This window comes from Xenopus laevis, chromosome 1S, assembly GCF_017654675.1.
Source record: "Xenopus laevis strain J_2021 chromosome 1S, Xenopus_laevis_v10.1, whole genome shotgun sequence".
Lineage (NCBI taxonomy): Eukaryota > Metazoa > Chordata > Amphibia > Anura > Pipidae > Xenopus > Xenopus laevis.
The window spans coordinates 44256455-44272570 of NC_054372.1; the positions used below are offsets into that span (position 1 = coordinate 44256455).

General features: G+C 38.9%; 1 long non-coding RNA gene across 1 annotated transcript; it reads right to left on the reverse strand.

Moving 5' to 3' along the window:
- Nucleotides 1-8922: 8922 nt before the first annotated feature.
- On the reverse strand, nucleotides 8923-15779 carry LOC108706053. The gene is made up of 3 exons (XR_001933981.2): nucleotides 14840-15779; nucleotides 9362-9467; nucleotides 8923-9194 (listed from the first exon to the last, which is right to left on the reverse strand). It is a non-coding gene; the product is annotated as an uncharacterized LOC108706053 (long non-coding RNA).
- Nucleotides 15780-16116: the final 337 nt, after the last annotated feature.

Below are 16116 nucleotides of genomic sequence, written 5' to 3' on the forward strand. Positions count from 1 at the left end.
ACCAAAATAATTTAATAAAAAAAGGTATATGGACCTTTCTCTACCATTTAATGTAGCATCTCTCAGATAAGGGAGTGCCATTGTTGAACTCTATATCCTAGTTTATATTGTTTTCAATTGTACAAATGACAGGAATAATGTTCCTTTAAAACCAGCATATAGATTTTCAAATGTATTTTTGCAAAAGAGTGCGTATACAGGCACGTTCACTAAAGACTGCTACCCTTTCGAGCTAACTGCTGATTGATTGTCTTGTGGTCTGTGTTGTGATCTTTTCCCTAACCTATGCAGCAGCAATTCCCAACAAAGTGCCAGTTTAATAAAGCAGTGAGCCCTGAGCAGCATTAGAATGCTTGTAGGCATACAAGTGATTGCTTAAAAATGAGGATAGTCAGCCTGGGGCTGAACTGGAGATTTCAGGCAATATCAGTGTAGCCACAGGCTGTTTTACCTTTAATTTAGGAAATCTCTCTCGATATAGCCTGAATTCTTTTTAAAGAATTTGAAATAAATACATTTTATTTGATGCAAGTTCAGCTATATCCACTAATTAACTGGGCACCCTTTTCAGTATATAATTATGCCTCTTACGCTCCATAAAGCAGACATTCAAGCAACTGAAGCGTCTGTAAAATAATTAATATTTTAATCTGGCCAATCATAGCTCATCAAATCATAATCATGCACTTACGTCTGTTGACCTCCCGTCCCTTGCTCAGAAGCTGCTGCTTCTTTTTTTCAGTTTGGTAAATGTCCCGTGAAGCGATGATCACAAAATCAACCCAAATAATGTGTGGTGACAGGAGGACTTGCTGATTAGTACCAGGTTGTCTTGATGCAGAGTTTGGCAGCATAACAAGAAGTGAAACCGCTTTGGGATATGACTGTGTTAAGGCACGCTGCTTTCCTTTTGGCACAAGGATGTGGATTTTGTATATAACATCAATGTTTCTGGACTTTATGCATTGCTCACAAGACACTTATCTGCCAAGCAGAGCTAAAGGCATCAAGCACATTATAGGATTTCATGCTAATCTGTGCAGGAAAGACTGAGAGCAAGAACAGATTTTGTACTATAGGGTGTGTTTGCTAATCCAAAGATAATGAAATCTTGGTGGAACAGTACTTAGTTAGCTATTAACTCGTTCAAATACTCAGCTTCCAGCCTATGGATGCGCTGCAAAAATCTGTATGGGATAAAGCTCAATTTTGTCAAAAATACATGCTTCTTCATAATTTAGCATTTAGACTTTTGCCTCACGAGGAAACTTCGGGCGATTTCGGAAATCAAGCGCCGTGAGTGCATTGCGCTGGCGTTTTCTCATTCAAGCAGGCGGAAGGCAGGAAGAAGGCAGTTTGGGGAGATTGTTGCCCCGCAGAAGAGGCGATTAGTCGCCAGGCGACTAAATCTCTCTGATTCTGTCCGTCTGCCCCTGCCCTTAGCAGAACCCAATCCCTTCAGAATCAGTGCAATATATCAATGTAATAGTTTTGCTATTTTGCCATGTTTCCATATTGTGCATAGTATCTGCCATACATTTTGCTCTTTTGAGCCTCACCTGCTGCATCACTTTGGTTGGCAAGTGAGTGGAGAGGAAAGGTGCTCAGAAAAGTCAGTGAAATGTGTTCACTTCACATGTTGGTGCAGTTTTCCTGTATTCACAAGTAGTGTGTCTGTTCTCCATGTGTCTGCATAGGTTTCTTCTATTATCTGCTCTGGGAGATACCCATCTGCACAGCACTAAACTAACATAAACATGGCGTTTTGCCTTTAAATGAACCCTGTACCTGTACTTTGCTAACAAATGCATAGTACAGATATAGGATTTATTATTTGGTTTTTGTGGATAAGGAATCTTTCCTTAATTTGGTTCTCCCTGCCTTAAGTCTGCTAAAATACATTTAATTAAATAAACCAAATAGAAGTGTTTTGCCACCACTATGGATTTATGCAGCTTTGTTAGAATCAAGAAAAAAGTACTGTAAAGTACAACATTTTAAAAATTAGAATAATTTGCTTAAAATGCACTCTATGGGGCAGATTTACTAAAGGGCAAAGTGACTAATGCTGGTGAAAAATTCAGGCGCAGGCGTAACTTCGCTAGCGAAAGAGACAGATGCTAGCGATCATTTGCACTCTATCACCAGGCCAGTTTTCACTCTGGCGAATGGACTTTACTCTGCAAATTCACTAATATGCGGATTTTACTGAACATTACCTCTTTCGCCAGACTTGCATTCGCCAGCTCAGACCAGGGAAAGTGCAATGGAGTGCATAGATCTTCCTCAATTTTAGTGGAAAATTTCCCAAAAAAAACGCTGGCGTCTTTTCATTTTTTCAGAGTGATAGCCAGCAAAGTTCTGTAAATTATACTTTGGGTAACCGGGTTCCCCCATACATTTTCTAACATATGGAACATAAAATATACAGTGGGCTCATGTGTAGGGCGTTATAACAACTCTATTTTCTTTTATTAAGATTCCCTGGACTTGTGTAATGTAATGTATTTGCATGCAACTTTATAATTTCCTCCCATATGCAAATTAGCCATCGCTAGCGAATCTTCGGTTTGATTGCCGAAGTAATGCTAGTGAAACTTCGCCAGCGTTCGGGGCCCCGGACGCAACTTCTCATTTTAGTAAATTAGCGTTGTCCTAGACGAAGTGTTGCAAAGCTGTCGATGGTGAATTTTCGCCGGTTAGTAAATTTGCCCCTATCGGAGATGGCCTTCCCATAAGTCGGAGCTTTCTGTATAATAGGTTTCCAGTTGAGGGATCCAATACCTATATATAAAAAAGTTTACTAATATCTCAAATACCTCACACTGACCGTTACATAAGGGGGTAATATTGAGAATATTTAAGTGGGAACTTCCATATTGCCTCAAACATCTGTGCTGATGCACTTGTCTTGCTCTTTCGGAAGCTCTGCAGTAAATGATGTCCCAAATTTCTGTATATATGTATATTTTTATTTATTAACACCACTTGTATCCAGCACTATATATTGAATTTTTGTAAGTTGTCTTTCTTTGCAGCTAAGCGTTTCAGAAGAACTTGTTCAGTATCCAGGGGGTGAGTTGCTTTTCTGGTCTCACCCAGATGATCAGAAGATATTTGCACCAGAGAAAATTTTTTAAGCAATAACCCACGTGGAAACAGCAGAAAAAAGCCCTTTGGGCTGGGAACAGATAGTTGATTAATTATTAGAAAGAAATGGCAACTGATTGCATGGCAATGGCTTGTTTAGATTAAACTGGCATCAGCAAGGTAAATTCTCTTGGTGAGACACTGGCACACCTCTAAATATAGCCTGTGCACCCTTCCATATACAGGGGTTTTATAGTTTGACGACAAGCTTATACATACACAAATATTTTCAAGAATGAAGGGGCAGAAAAATCAGGGTTTTAGGAGATTTACCATCCTTTACAAATACCAAACAGTATTAGTTTCAATATACATGTATGGGATCGTTTATCTGGGAACCTGTTATCCAGAAAGCTCCAAATTATGGAAAGGATATCTCCAATAAACTCCATTTTATCCAAATCCAATTTCTTAAAATTTAAAATGATTTCCTTTTTCTCTGTAATAATATAGTGAATAAAGTACCCCCTCTGGTAAAATATAAGGATATTATAAGTTACCGAAGAGTTTCGTGACCATATAAAAACACGAGGCCAAAGGCCGAGTGTTTTTATACAGGTCATGGAACTCCAAGGTTACTTCTAATATCCTCATATTTTGCAACTGGGGGTACTTTATTTATTATAATACACAAATTTCAGTGAGTCATGTGACAAAAATTACATCAGAACTCACCATTTTTAACTGATGACATCAGAACTCACTTTTTATAAGGATATGATTTAGAAGATATTCATGGCTTTTGTGTATTATAAAACAATACCTTCTACTGGATCCAAACTAAGATTTAATTAATCCTTATTGGAAGCAGAACATGCATATTGCGTTTATATAATGTTTACATGATCTTCTAGTAGACTTAAGGTATGAAGATCCAAATTGTGGAAAGACCCAGAAAGCCCCAGGTACCTGAGCATTCTGGATAACAGGTCCCATACCTGTATCACTTGCCAATGTAACTTCTGCCATAATCAGTTTTGCTAAGTTAGATAGTATTATCAAAGCAAGTCCTATATAAAACAGTACTGAACCATTCATTCAGGTGTAATCCTCTATACCAGGATAGAAACTAAAAGAAAAGTGCACTCAAAAAACAAGGCTGCCCAATTGGAGGATCATTGGGAAGAAGTGGACCTCCAAGGGATTTATGATCTCCATTGTAATCAGCATATACCTTTTTGTTTAGCTTTTTTATTTGTGGGGGTTTTTTTAACAAAAGAAATAAAAGAGAAACAGTAGGGGTACAGAAAAGAAAAAAAGGGGGGGGTAATTCTCAGGCAAAACATTAAACAGCTTTTCTATAATTTAAAAAATCATACAATAAATATGAGTATGCAAATTAGACCCTTCCATGAATCGACTTATGTTGTTGTTTCGAGTAACTAAGGAAGGAGAAATAGCAAGTGAGATGAAATATAAGATATTCCTTCAATAAAAAACCTTTTTGTTTAGCTTTATTGTTTAATAATTATAATAATAATCTGTGCTATGGCATGGGAAATAACATCAGCATAACGTTAAAAACTGGAAAACTGGAAAGCTCTCCAAGTTACTCAGGAAGAGTTGACATGGCAATGGCATCAGGCTTGGATTTGGGAAAAGGCCACAAAGGCCCAGGACTAGGGCGGCAGAATTTTAGGGGGGCATGCTGCCCAACCATAATTGTATTGGTTCGGAAACACTGGGGAGACGCAGGAGATACAATAGTTTTTAAAATTTCCTGTGCACCAATCCTCAGTACTCTGGATCCAATGCTGAAAATTTGCACATGTGCACAAAGGAAGGGGAGGGGACCGATGCAATGAATGGCCGGTCACCTGCTATGTAAATCCGGCCCTAAATGTCATTCTAATGGGCATATCTGCAAGCCCGGTAGAGGGGACAAGACCATTGCACAAAAAAGAGGCCAGTGTGTGCTGGTGGGTCATTCATTGGATCATACCTGTGAGCCCTCACTACACTATTCATGATTATTAGCTAATCTAGGGAGTTCAAGCAATTCCTCTGCATAAGGTATTCAAGGTATTCTAGATTAAACCAATAAAGGTTTTTGCAAGTTGCCCACAAACTCATTTCAAGTGCCATCAGGCATGTCTCCAGTCTAATGCCAGCCTCTTGAGAGCTAAGTCCATATATTCACATAGCAGGATGACACCTAAATCAAAGTACAGAACCTAGAAACACTATACTGGCATTCTTTGCTAAACATTATAGTATTATCAGGCATAAATACAAACATAACCAAATGTACTTTATAACCCCTCTCATAAAAACATTTTTCTTTTTCTTTCTTTTTTTTTAACTGAAAACCATGTTACAGGATAATATTCTTGTTAACAAAATTATTTACATTAGGATTCTGTCTGTACCTCTCAGTGCTGCATCATTGACATAATTGGACCACCTTTTACTGCTCATGGCAAGCAGTTTTTCAGGCCTTTCCATTGGAAAATGACAGGGTGCACATAGGGGAAAATACTTACCGGTACTCTGCTGAGAAATACTATGTGTGCCATTACCCTAAGAACATACTGAGGAAATCACAGCACTAGGTGGCTGCCTCATGTACCAGGAGTATTACATTTTCAAAATTAAACAATTTTTCTAATTTAGATTTACTAGCATTTATTTAATGGAATACACTATTTTCAGCCATAAAGTCCCTTTAAGTATACAACAAATATTGAAACTCATCTACCATTATCCTGCCCTGATTAAAGGGCACCATCAACCCTTTAATCTGGATTGATTTTAAGAAACAACTCCTAGGAATGACAGACACCTCATTTTATCAGATAAAATGGCTCTGCTTTACTTTTTTTGTAATTACTTTTTTCTTTTAGCTCTCTGTTGGCAAAGCAATTGTTGTTTTTTTGTTGTATCATTGTTATCAATATATTGTGGTGTCCCTTGAAAAAAAAAAAGTGTTAAAGGGATCCTGTCATCAGAAAAAAGTTTTTTTCAAAACACATCAGTTAATAGTGCTACTCCAGCAGAATTCTGCACTGAAATCAATTTCTCAAAAGAGCAAACAGATTTTTTTATATTCAGTTTTGAAATCTGACATGGGGCTAGACATTTTGTCAATTTCCCAGCTGCCCCAAGTCATGTGACTTGTGCCTGCACTTTAGGAGAGAAATGCTTTCTGGCAGGCTGCTGTTTTTCCTTCTCAATGTAACTGAATGTGTCTCAGTGAGACATGGGTTTTTACTATTGAGTGTTGTTCTTAGATCTACCAGGCAGCTGTTATCTTGTGTTAGGGAGCTGTTATCTAGTTACCTTCCCATTGTTCTTTTGTTTGGCTGCTGGGGGGGGGAAGGGAGAGGGGTGATATCACTCCAACTTGCAGTACAGCAGTAAAGAGTGATTGAAGTTTATCAGAGCACAAGTCACATGACTTGGGGCAGCTGGGAAAATGACAATATGTCTAGCCCCATGTCAGATTTCAAAATTGAATATAAAAAAATCTGTTTGCTCTTTTGAGAAATGGATTTCAGTGCAGAATTCTGCTGGAACAGCACTATTAACTGATTCATTTTGAAAAAAAAAAATTTTCCCTTTAAGTTCTGCTAGAAACAGTAAGTCCTTATGAAGCAGGCTTGTTCTTCTTAAGCACATTGTCAAGTAGACTGTTACTGATAATAATAATAGTAAAAATAGTAAAAAGTTGAAGTTATTATCACTGTTCTTTAAAGAACACAAATGCATTTGCTATTATTAGTTATTAAATGAAGATAGGAAGTCCGCACTCACCCATAGGGTATATTGGATGCAGGTGCAGGTCTGAGGTGGCCACTTCCACCCGTTCTGTAAACAAATTCGATGAACAGACAGCACCACACTTGAGGTAAATTCTTAAAAGGCCTTTATTCCAAAAGGGCTTATTTCAGGATAAACAAATAGCAGCAGCTATTTGTTTATCCTGAAATAAGCCCTTTTGGAATAAAGGCCTTTTAAGAATTTACCTCAAGTGTGGTGCTGTCTGTTCATCGAATTTGTATTATTAGTTATTACCAAGACCAAATGAGAGTCTTTCCTAGTAGGTTCCTGAGCTACATGAAATAAAAGTTGTCATTTAGCATTTTTACAAACCTGCTATCCTTGGATAATTGAGCCGGGCTTCATTCTCGTCACTTATACTCGGTGGTTTGTAGCATATACCAAAGATACAGTATATTTTTTTAGTAATTTGTCCATCTAAAATCTTTACCCATAGGACTTCCACTGAATCTTGAATCTTCCACAAAATATCCACCAGAATACTGATTAGGTGGCAACCCTAAATTGAGGCCTTAAAAAGATTTTGTTGTGGCACCCAATAGATTCTAATTACACCCCTATGTTCAGCAAAGGGTTGCAAAATCTGGAAATAGCTGTGACAAGGTTTGAAGAATCTCTCTCTATCCTCTTCCTTCTTCAAGGGTCTGGGGTCACGGAGTACTGTGAATGATAGTTATATACCTAAAGACTAGATATCGGATTAGGTGGCACTTCAGTATTCAGGGATCATTTCCCTTTACTGCAAACGAGAGTCCAAGATTGATTGCCTTGTGCTGCAGCACCATGGACGCATGAGGTGCAATTACCTTCTTGGTCCAGTGGGTGTCACTGTAACAATAGAAATGTACCTTTATAATGACACCCATGTCACATATTTTTTGTGTGTAGTGCTAGGGTTTTTTTGCCTTTTATAATTAGCCCTATATAAGCATCTCACAAGCAACAATGACAAGACTGAATTATTATTTTAGCTGTCAGGAATGTAACGTTTCACTACCACTGTTGTGCCCAGGTCAGGGGACTAGTAAATGCTTCTCATTTCTTTATAGCACATGCCCTAAAATCTATTGCATATTATTATTATTATTATTATTATGCTGAACCAATGCTGAACCATCCTATGATTAAGGGGCACATTTACTATTGGTTGAATATTGAGGGTTAATCAACTCTCGATATTCGACCATCGAAGTTAAATCCTTCAAGTTCGAATATCGAAGTCGAAGGATTTACCGCAATTCGTTCGATCGAACAATCGAAGGATCGAACAATCGAAGGATCGAACAATCGAAGGATCGAACAATCGAAGGATCGAACAATCAAAGGATCGAACAATCAAAGGATCGAACGATTCGAAGGATTTTAATCCATCAATCGAACGATTTTCCTTCGGTCACAAATTGCCTAGAAAGCCTATGGGGACCTTCCCCATAGGCTAACATTGGTGCTCGGTAGGTTTTAAGTGGCGAAGTAGGTGGTCAAAGTTTTTTTTAAAGAGACAGTACTTCGACTATCGAATGGTTGAATAGTCAAACGATTTTTAGTTCGAATCGTTCGAGTCGAAGTCGTAGTCGAAGGTCAAAGTAGCCAATTTGATGGTTGAAGTAGCCAAAAAAATACTTTGAAGTATTTTTCCTTCTAATCCTTCACTCGAGCTAAGTAAATGTGCCCCTAAGTGTTTATGACACGAAACGCGTCAGGCTGTGTACACAATAAACTCTTTTCACTTCGAACTATTGCCTGGTGGAAGTTTGCCTTCCTTGAGTGCCTGCTCCATATTGGTTCGTTGCACCTGGGCCACTTCCCCTGTGTGGTGAGTAACCATTATACTGCTTGGAGACCCCAATACCACAGATGTATTTTCATTATGCTGAAATATACTGCAAGCCTGCGCTCCCCTGTGTTGCGCTTTCTTCCGTTCAGCCGCAGGAGTAAACGCATAGAAGAAATTCCAGTGGCACACTGAATGCTGAAAAAAGTTTTAAGTTTATTCACCCAAATACATACAGACAAGGGCAACGTTTCGGACCACTCGGGCCCTTTGTCAAGCCTGGTGTAACAATCATGTAATCAACCTTTTAAAGTGTGAGGAGGGGGTGTGGGTAGAGTCTCCTCCCCTTCCCTTCCCTTCCTAATAAGTGACATCACTACACAGGTGATCATATTAAAACATTTAAAGTGCGATCCAAGTCCATGAAGCTTCAAAGTCCAAAGTTCATTGTGATCATAAACAAAGTGAATGGTAACCTTAGTGAATCACAAACCTGTTAATACACATTAAAATCATTTTAAAATCATTGATGTAGAGCATATTGGAAAAAATCTTTTTTTTGAAAAAACTATTTTGAAAAATATTGAAAAAATCTTTTGAAAAATTTTTGAGAAATGCTTGAAAAAATCTTGTAATATAAAGGTTATAAATAGTATTTACCTGAGACGCCAGAGTGACCCATTCCACATACTGTACTCAGCACCTTCCTGAGACACATGTTAGTATGTTGGTGATGTCAGCACTCAGTGTGTTTAATACTAGTAACCTTAAAAGAAAAGAAAAAGAGAGACAAAAATTAGTATACATATATGTCTTTACATGATTCTTAATTCCACACCATATCAGACTGTATGTAAAGGACTTAGTCACCTACCGAAACATAAACATAGCAGGTGTGTATTCCCTATTAAGACCCCTGGGCCATATAGTGTCCAACTTGTGGATCCATTGCATTTCAAGCTTTTTGAGCATCATAAGTCTATCTCCACCCCTTCTTGGTTCGTCCACAGAGTCAATGATCTGAAATTTGAGTTGGCTCACAGAGTGCCTAGCTGCATGAAAGTGTGCCGGGACTGGCAGTGCCGTGACTTCTCTACGGAGAGTGGATTTGTGCTTAGAAATACGGTCACGGATTTTTTGTGTGGTTTCGCCTATATAAAGCAGACCACATGGGCACTTTAACAAATAAATCACATATGTTGACTCACAGGTGTAGTAGTTCCTTATTGGGTATTTTTTACCTGAGTGAGGATGGAAGAATGAGTTGCCCTTTATAACAGAATTACATTGTACACAGTGTAAACACGGGAATGTGCCGAATTTTGGATTTTGTAAGAACCGTTGTTTATGGCCCTTTGCGCTTCCAATGTCTGGCCTAACCAATTGGTCTTTTAAACTTTTGCCACGTTTGTACGATAATAGTGGCAGGAGTAAACGCAGTCAATTATTTTGAAGGGGGCTGTACTCACACAGACACATGTAAGCGGCAAACGCAGGTTGGGAGGCAACATGTTGCATTACGGAAGAAATCGCAACACAGGGGAGCGCGGCCAAAAACAGCAGTGTGTAAGAGCCCTATGGGCTTGTCCAGACCAGTGCTTTAACTGTGCGCTCAGCTGTGTTCTGTTTTGAAATGCTCAATTGCAGGGGAGCCCAGGATAAAGCATTCGTCTGGATAAGCTCTTGCTAAACCCACTCCACACTGACCACAAAAGTTCTCACTGTCAAGTGTTCACATTAGTGTTACTTAGCCTGGCAGCCTGGCCGTAGGAAGCATGCCTGAATCTCAACTCAATAGCAGAGCAAAATGTTTGCCATTGTTTGGGGAAAAAGCACATTTTTTTCAATGTTTGTAATGTTCACAAACTTTTTTATGTCTCATCTATAATACATAAAAATAATCCTTAGAGCTCAGTTACTATATTAATATATTCAATTAGTACTCCAAGGGTATTTAGTAAAGCAGTAAATTTAAAGGATAGCTAAACCCTAAAAATGTATATGGCTAAAAATGCCTTATTACCTCTACTGAGCTTACTGCACCAACCTAAAGGTTCAGCATCTATATAGTAGTAGTGATCCAGGCCTTTAAAGTTGTGCACAGGTTTTACAAGTTGTGTCCAGACCCAGATTTACTCCTTCTACATTTTTCCACCCTAGGCCCAGGCCATTCTGGCCTTGCCACAAATCTGGCCTGGTTATATCCAGCTTAGATTTTTTAGCAGTGCCAGTTACATGTACTCAGTGTGCTCTATGCATGCCGAAGGCTTTTATAAAGTTCATGCAACTATGAGAAGACTTTGAATATCCTCATATTTTACAACAGGGGCCAAATTATTTATTATAAGTCATGTGATACAAATGACATCATTAAGCACCAATTATAACTGATAACATATGCATAAAATTAAAGGGGACACTCTCTCTTGTATTTAACTATAATATAATTACTTGCTTAATGACAAATTGCAATAACTAAAAATATATTCAGTACATGCTCACAGACAATATTTTTTGTAAGTAGCAATCTTCAATGAACAGAAATCTCGGTTTACCTCTTCCTAGTAAAATTAAATAATGTATTTATTATGTAATTGGATATACAGGTAACACGTATAGCTACAAATATGGTGTTTTGGTAATTATACAAGATGATTTGGTTTAGCTATATTGTTGCACCTTTAGGCCATTATATTCACATAGGCTAGTGGTACATTTCTGTGCCCCTCTTTCACTTCAATTTTCTAAAAAATTTTCGCCGTTTCGTGAATTTCACGAATTTTTCGGCGAAACAGCGCAAATTCGCCCATCACTAATGGCGGCTTGGCTTTCAAGAATCTGCCTAATACCATGGAAAGCTGGGGCTCTACAATAGGGGAAGCAGAGGGCCCAGTGAGACCCTGGGGATGATTATGAAGGCATGCTTGAAAGTTAAATTAAATTGCTACCTTTATCTGTTAGTTAGGCTAATGGCATATGGGTGGTTTTCTCTGGTGGTATAGATAGGCTGGTGGAGAAAAGTTGACCTGCTGCCATGCAGCCCCTTTTTCTGTTTGCACTCAATCTACTTATTAGCTCATTTGAGCATGAAAACTCTAAATTAGGCATTTTTGCTGCCACAGCATCTGTGTATCCACTAACAGACACATCCTGCATCTGTCAGTGCAAACAGGTAGAGGGGTGGAAGGCAATGGTGGATCAACTTTTCTCAGCTGGTGTATCAGAAGAATAACAACCCTTGTGCCCTTTGTCTAAATTTCCTATTATACTTAAAATGCAAACGCTCCTTATTTTCCATTAGGAATTGTTGCCTTTAGTAAGAACTATAAACTTGCTGAACTATAAAGAAAAAGTTCAGTTTTCCTTTTCCTACCCCTGTTTAACACAAGCCTCTCTTATCCTCTAGAAATCTTGGAGCTTACCTAAAAGGTATCTTGAAAAGGACACAGAAGAGATGGTTAACACTCTGAGGCAAATTCACTAAAGGACGAAGCACCTAACGCTAGCGTTAATTCGCTAGCGTAGCGCATTTTCGTTAATTCGCCGATTCACTAACGGCCACTGGCATAAATTAGCACCCTTACGCCTGGTGAATTTGTGCAATGGACGTAACTACGCAAATTCACTGACGCGCGCATTTTTCTGAACACTACCTTTTACGCCAGACTTCCTTCGCCACCTCAGACCAGGCGAAGTACAATAGAGTAGATAGGGATTGTTTCAAAAAAAGTTAAAAAAAACGCTGGCGTTTTTTCTTTTTTTATGGGTGATGGGCTGAAAAAGATCGAAATTTTTTTTGGGGCTACCCTCCTTCCCCCCTACATTTCCTAACTCATGGCACCTTAACTATACAGTGGGCACATGTGTAGGCAGCGCCGGGCCAACCCAGCCAGGCGCCCTAGGCAACCTGGCCGGCCACGGCTGAGTGATTGCTGCGCATGCGCGAAACTACGCGTGCATGCGCAGAAGCACAATTATGGAAAAATATCCACGGCAGTCGGGGAGAGACAGGACTGGACAATGGGGTAGGCAACAGAGCAGGTACGTGCCTGGCGCCCGCCCAGCTTTGCGCCCTAGGCACGTGCCTACCCTGCCTACCCCTAGTTCCGGCCCTGTGTGTAGGTTGAAGGTTTCCCAGGCTTGTATAGTGATTCTACATATACCTCCATTGTAACTTCAATTTGGCACCGTATGCAAATTAAGCATCGCTAGCGTAACTTCGCTTTGCTTGGTGAATTAACGCTAGTGCAACTTCGCAACCTTACGCTTCCCCTGAGTGCAACTTCGGATTTTAGTGAATTTGCGTAGCGCTGGCGAAAATACACCTGGCGAAGTGCGGCGAAGCGGACGCTGGTGCAACTACAAATTTTAGTGAATTTGCCCCTTTGTCTTTATTTTAAGCCATTGGAAACAGGGCCCATTATCCAGAGAGCTCCGAATTATGGAAAGGCCATCTCCATTATAATCAAACAATACACATTTTTAAAAAATGATTTCCTTTTTCTCTGTAATAATAAAACAGTACCTTACATTGTTACATACTGTAGTTAAATCGAGTTGAAAAAAGACAAAGTCCATCAAGTTCAACCCCTCCAAATGAAAACCCAGCATCCATACACACACCCCTCTATAGTTTTTACACATAAATTCTATATACCCATATCTATACTAACTATAGAGTTTAGTATCCCAATAGCCTTGGATATTATGTCTGTCCTTGTACTTGATCCAAACTAAAATATAATTAATCCTTATTGGAAGAAAAATCAGCTTATTGGGTTTATTTAATGTTTACATGATTTTCTAGTATACGTAGGGTATGCAGATTCAAATTACAGAAATATTCATTATCCGGAAAACCCCAGGTCCCGAGCATTCTGGATAACAGGTCCTATACCTGTATATATGTAGGATAATACCTGCAGAGGGCAATGTGAGTATTCATATAGCAGATTAATGTAATACGCAAAAACTGTAGGAAAAACAACTCCAGATGATTTAGTCTTTGGCTCAGTTGCTTTGGCAGTTGAGGTAGCACACCAACGATTGGCACTTAAAACAGAGCTTTAATCAGTAGAATCCAAATCAGCAGTTTGGAAAAACAAGGGATCTGGAAATGATTCTGGTAGCCAAGATCACAGGAATTACAGAAACACATAACTGCAACATTGGCATTTACTGCTAGCAGTCTGTAAGATAATACTATATCAGCTGATGATACACTTTCGTGCCATTCATACTATTCATATGATTTGTTTGATTATGATCCACATCCATCCACTAAACTAAAAGAGCTGCTCTTCACAATCTTCACATAACTGGCATTTATTTCTATTGTATTGGGCTTTATTTCATGTTATCTGTAGCTTTGCCCTCTCCTGCACACCCCTTTGACTGTAAGCTTCACTGGAGCAGGGACTGATATGAACGAGGTGTAATCTCTGGAACGCACTGCTGAATACGTCAACACTATATAAATAAGAGGATATTAATAATGTTCCAGGAGTAACAGTGGGATGTGTCTACATAATCTCCATTCATTATGAGGCTCCTTATCAGGGAACAAGTGTCGCAGCATACACAAGCCGGAGTTAAGCAGTGATTGGTTAATTATTATTTGTCCAAATAAACTCACTGCGCTGTTTCAGTCAATGTTTAAACAGTAAAGCTATGTCATAAAATCACATGACAAATCCTTCTTATTCTAATAATGATATTCTCTAAATTAAGCAACTACTGAAATGAATAGTTTGGAGGAGCAACAGTTGTTTAGATTGTAAGCTCTTAATGATCAGGGCTCTCTTTGCCTTGTATCTGTCAGTATTTGTATCTGTATTGTTCATATATACACCGTTCTATTGTATAGCACCAAAGAATAAGATGGCACATTATAATTACTTGTTAATCATACAGTTATTAATAACTTTTTTCTTATCTGAAGCACATGATTTTACCTCACCACCAAATTTTATTATTTAGAATATAAACATAGACATTCCCTCTTCTCCCACCTCATCCCGTCTGCTTTGGCTTTTTTAGGTTTTAGATCAGAGGTCAAACCTGCTACCTTTAATATTCAGCAATATTCCTTACCCATAACAGCCAAGCATAGTCATTTGTCTCAGTTCAATGACTTACCTTCTCTTGTACTTGACTGACAAGTCTGTTGTTTAGCAATACAAATGTTCAGTTAGTGAAATGAAACTGCCATTTTTGCCTGATTGGTGTCCAGCAGTAATCACAATGAGGGGACTTTGCTTGCAATAGTACCTGTAAATGGAGAAAAATAAAAGAGGAAGTTAATGATATTCTAAGATAATTTGTAATTGGTTGACCTTCTTGATTTACAGTTATAAATTAGTTTCTGCTCAGAAAGATCTTGGGCATGCTGGTGGCTAAACATACCCTCTTAATGAGCCATGGGCCTCCAGCTGGACAACCCTGTCTATGTCATGCCAAAAGTACTTTTAGATTAGGACATTAATGATATGTGATTAAACAACGGAGCAACATCTCTTTTTTTTTTTTAAATGATATATTTTTTTCCATTGAAGTTGGATTTCATTTGGAAAAAGTCCTGTATCTGTGTTACATTTTTCCATTTCCTGAGCATATCAAACTGAACCCTTGCCAACCTTTCCCAGCAACAGGGATGATTCACCTGCTTCCAGAGAACATGCTTATTACTTGATTCCAATAAAGATGAGATGACTACATCGCAGATAGTGTGTTTGTTCCTGTGGTACAATATAACAAGTAATCTGAGTGTAGCTGAAGCCACAGGGTATTACACAGCACACAGAACTGTGGATTTTTGGCATAATTAGGCAATAAACCTATAAAGTAATAAAAGTAACAAATGTTACTCAAAAGTTGTAACTACTGGGAAAAACAAAAAAAAAGGTTATTGAAAATTTAAATGTGATGCCATAGAACCAAATAGTTGCTTTTCCCACTATCTGCACTGGGTCATACATGCTCAGATTTGTTTAGGTGGTTTGTCCAATACACTGCCTATGTGGTAGGGCCTAGAGTCCTGCGAGAAACCAATTTCTAAGACCCGGACCCAAACCTGCAACCCGCAGCCCGCGACCTGAACTGCAACCCGCATATTTACCCACTTTGATCTGCTACCCAACCAAGACCCACAACTGCCTTATCCGCAACCTGACCCGCAAATTTCGGTGAGACCCGCATCTATACCCGCACCTGTATATCCTCCCCTCATTCCGCAGGGTGCCTACTTTTTTTGTGGGTAACCCGCGGGTGCCCGACCTGCTGCAACACTCTAAGGACAACTACACATTTTTCTGCAGTGCCGTGGAATTGTGGATAATCAGTCAGATTTTAAAATGTTGACTGTCAGAGGTAGAAGGGAAGAGGAGCTACAGTTCTCTTCTCTTTGCTTCCTGCAG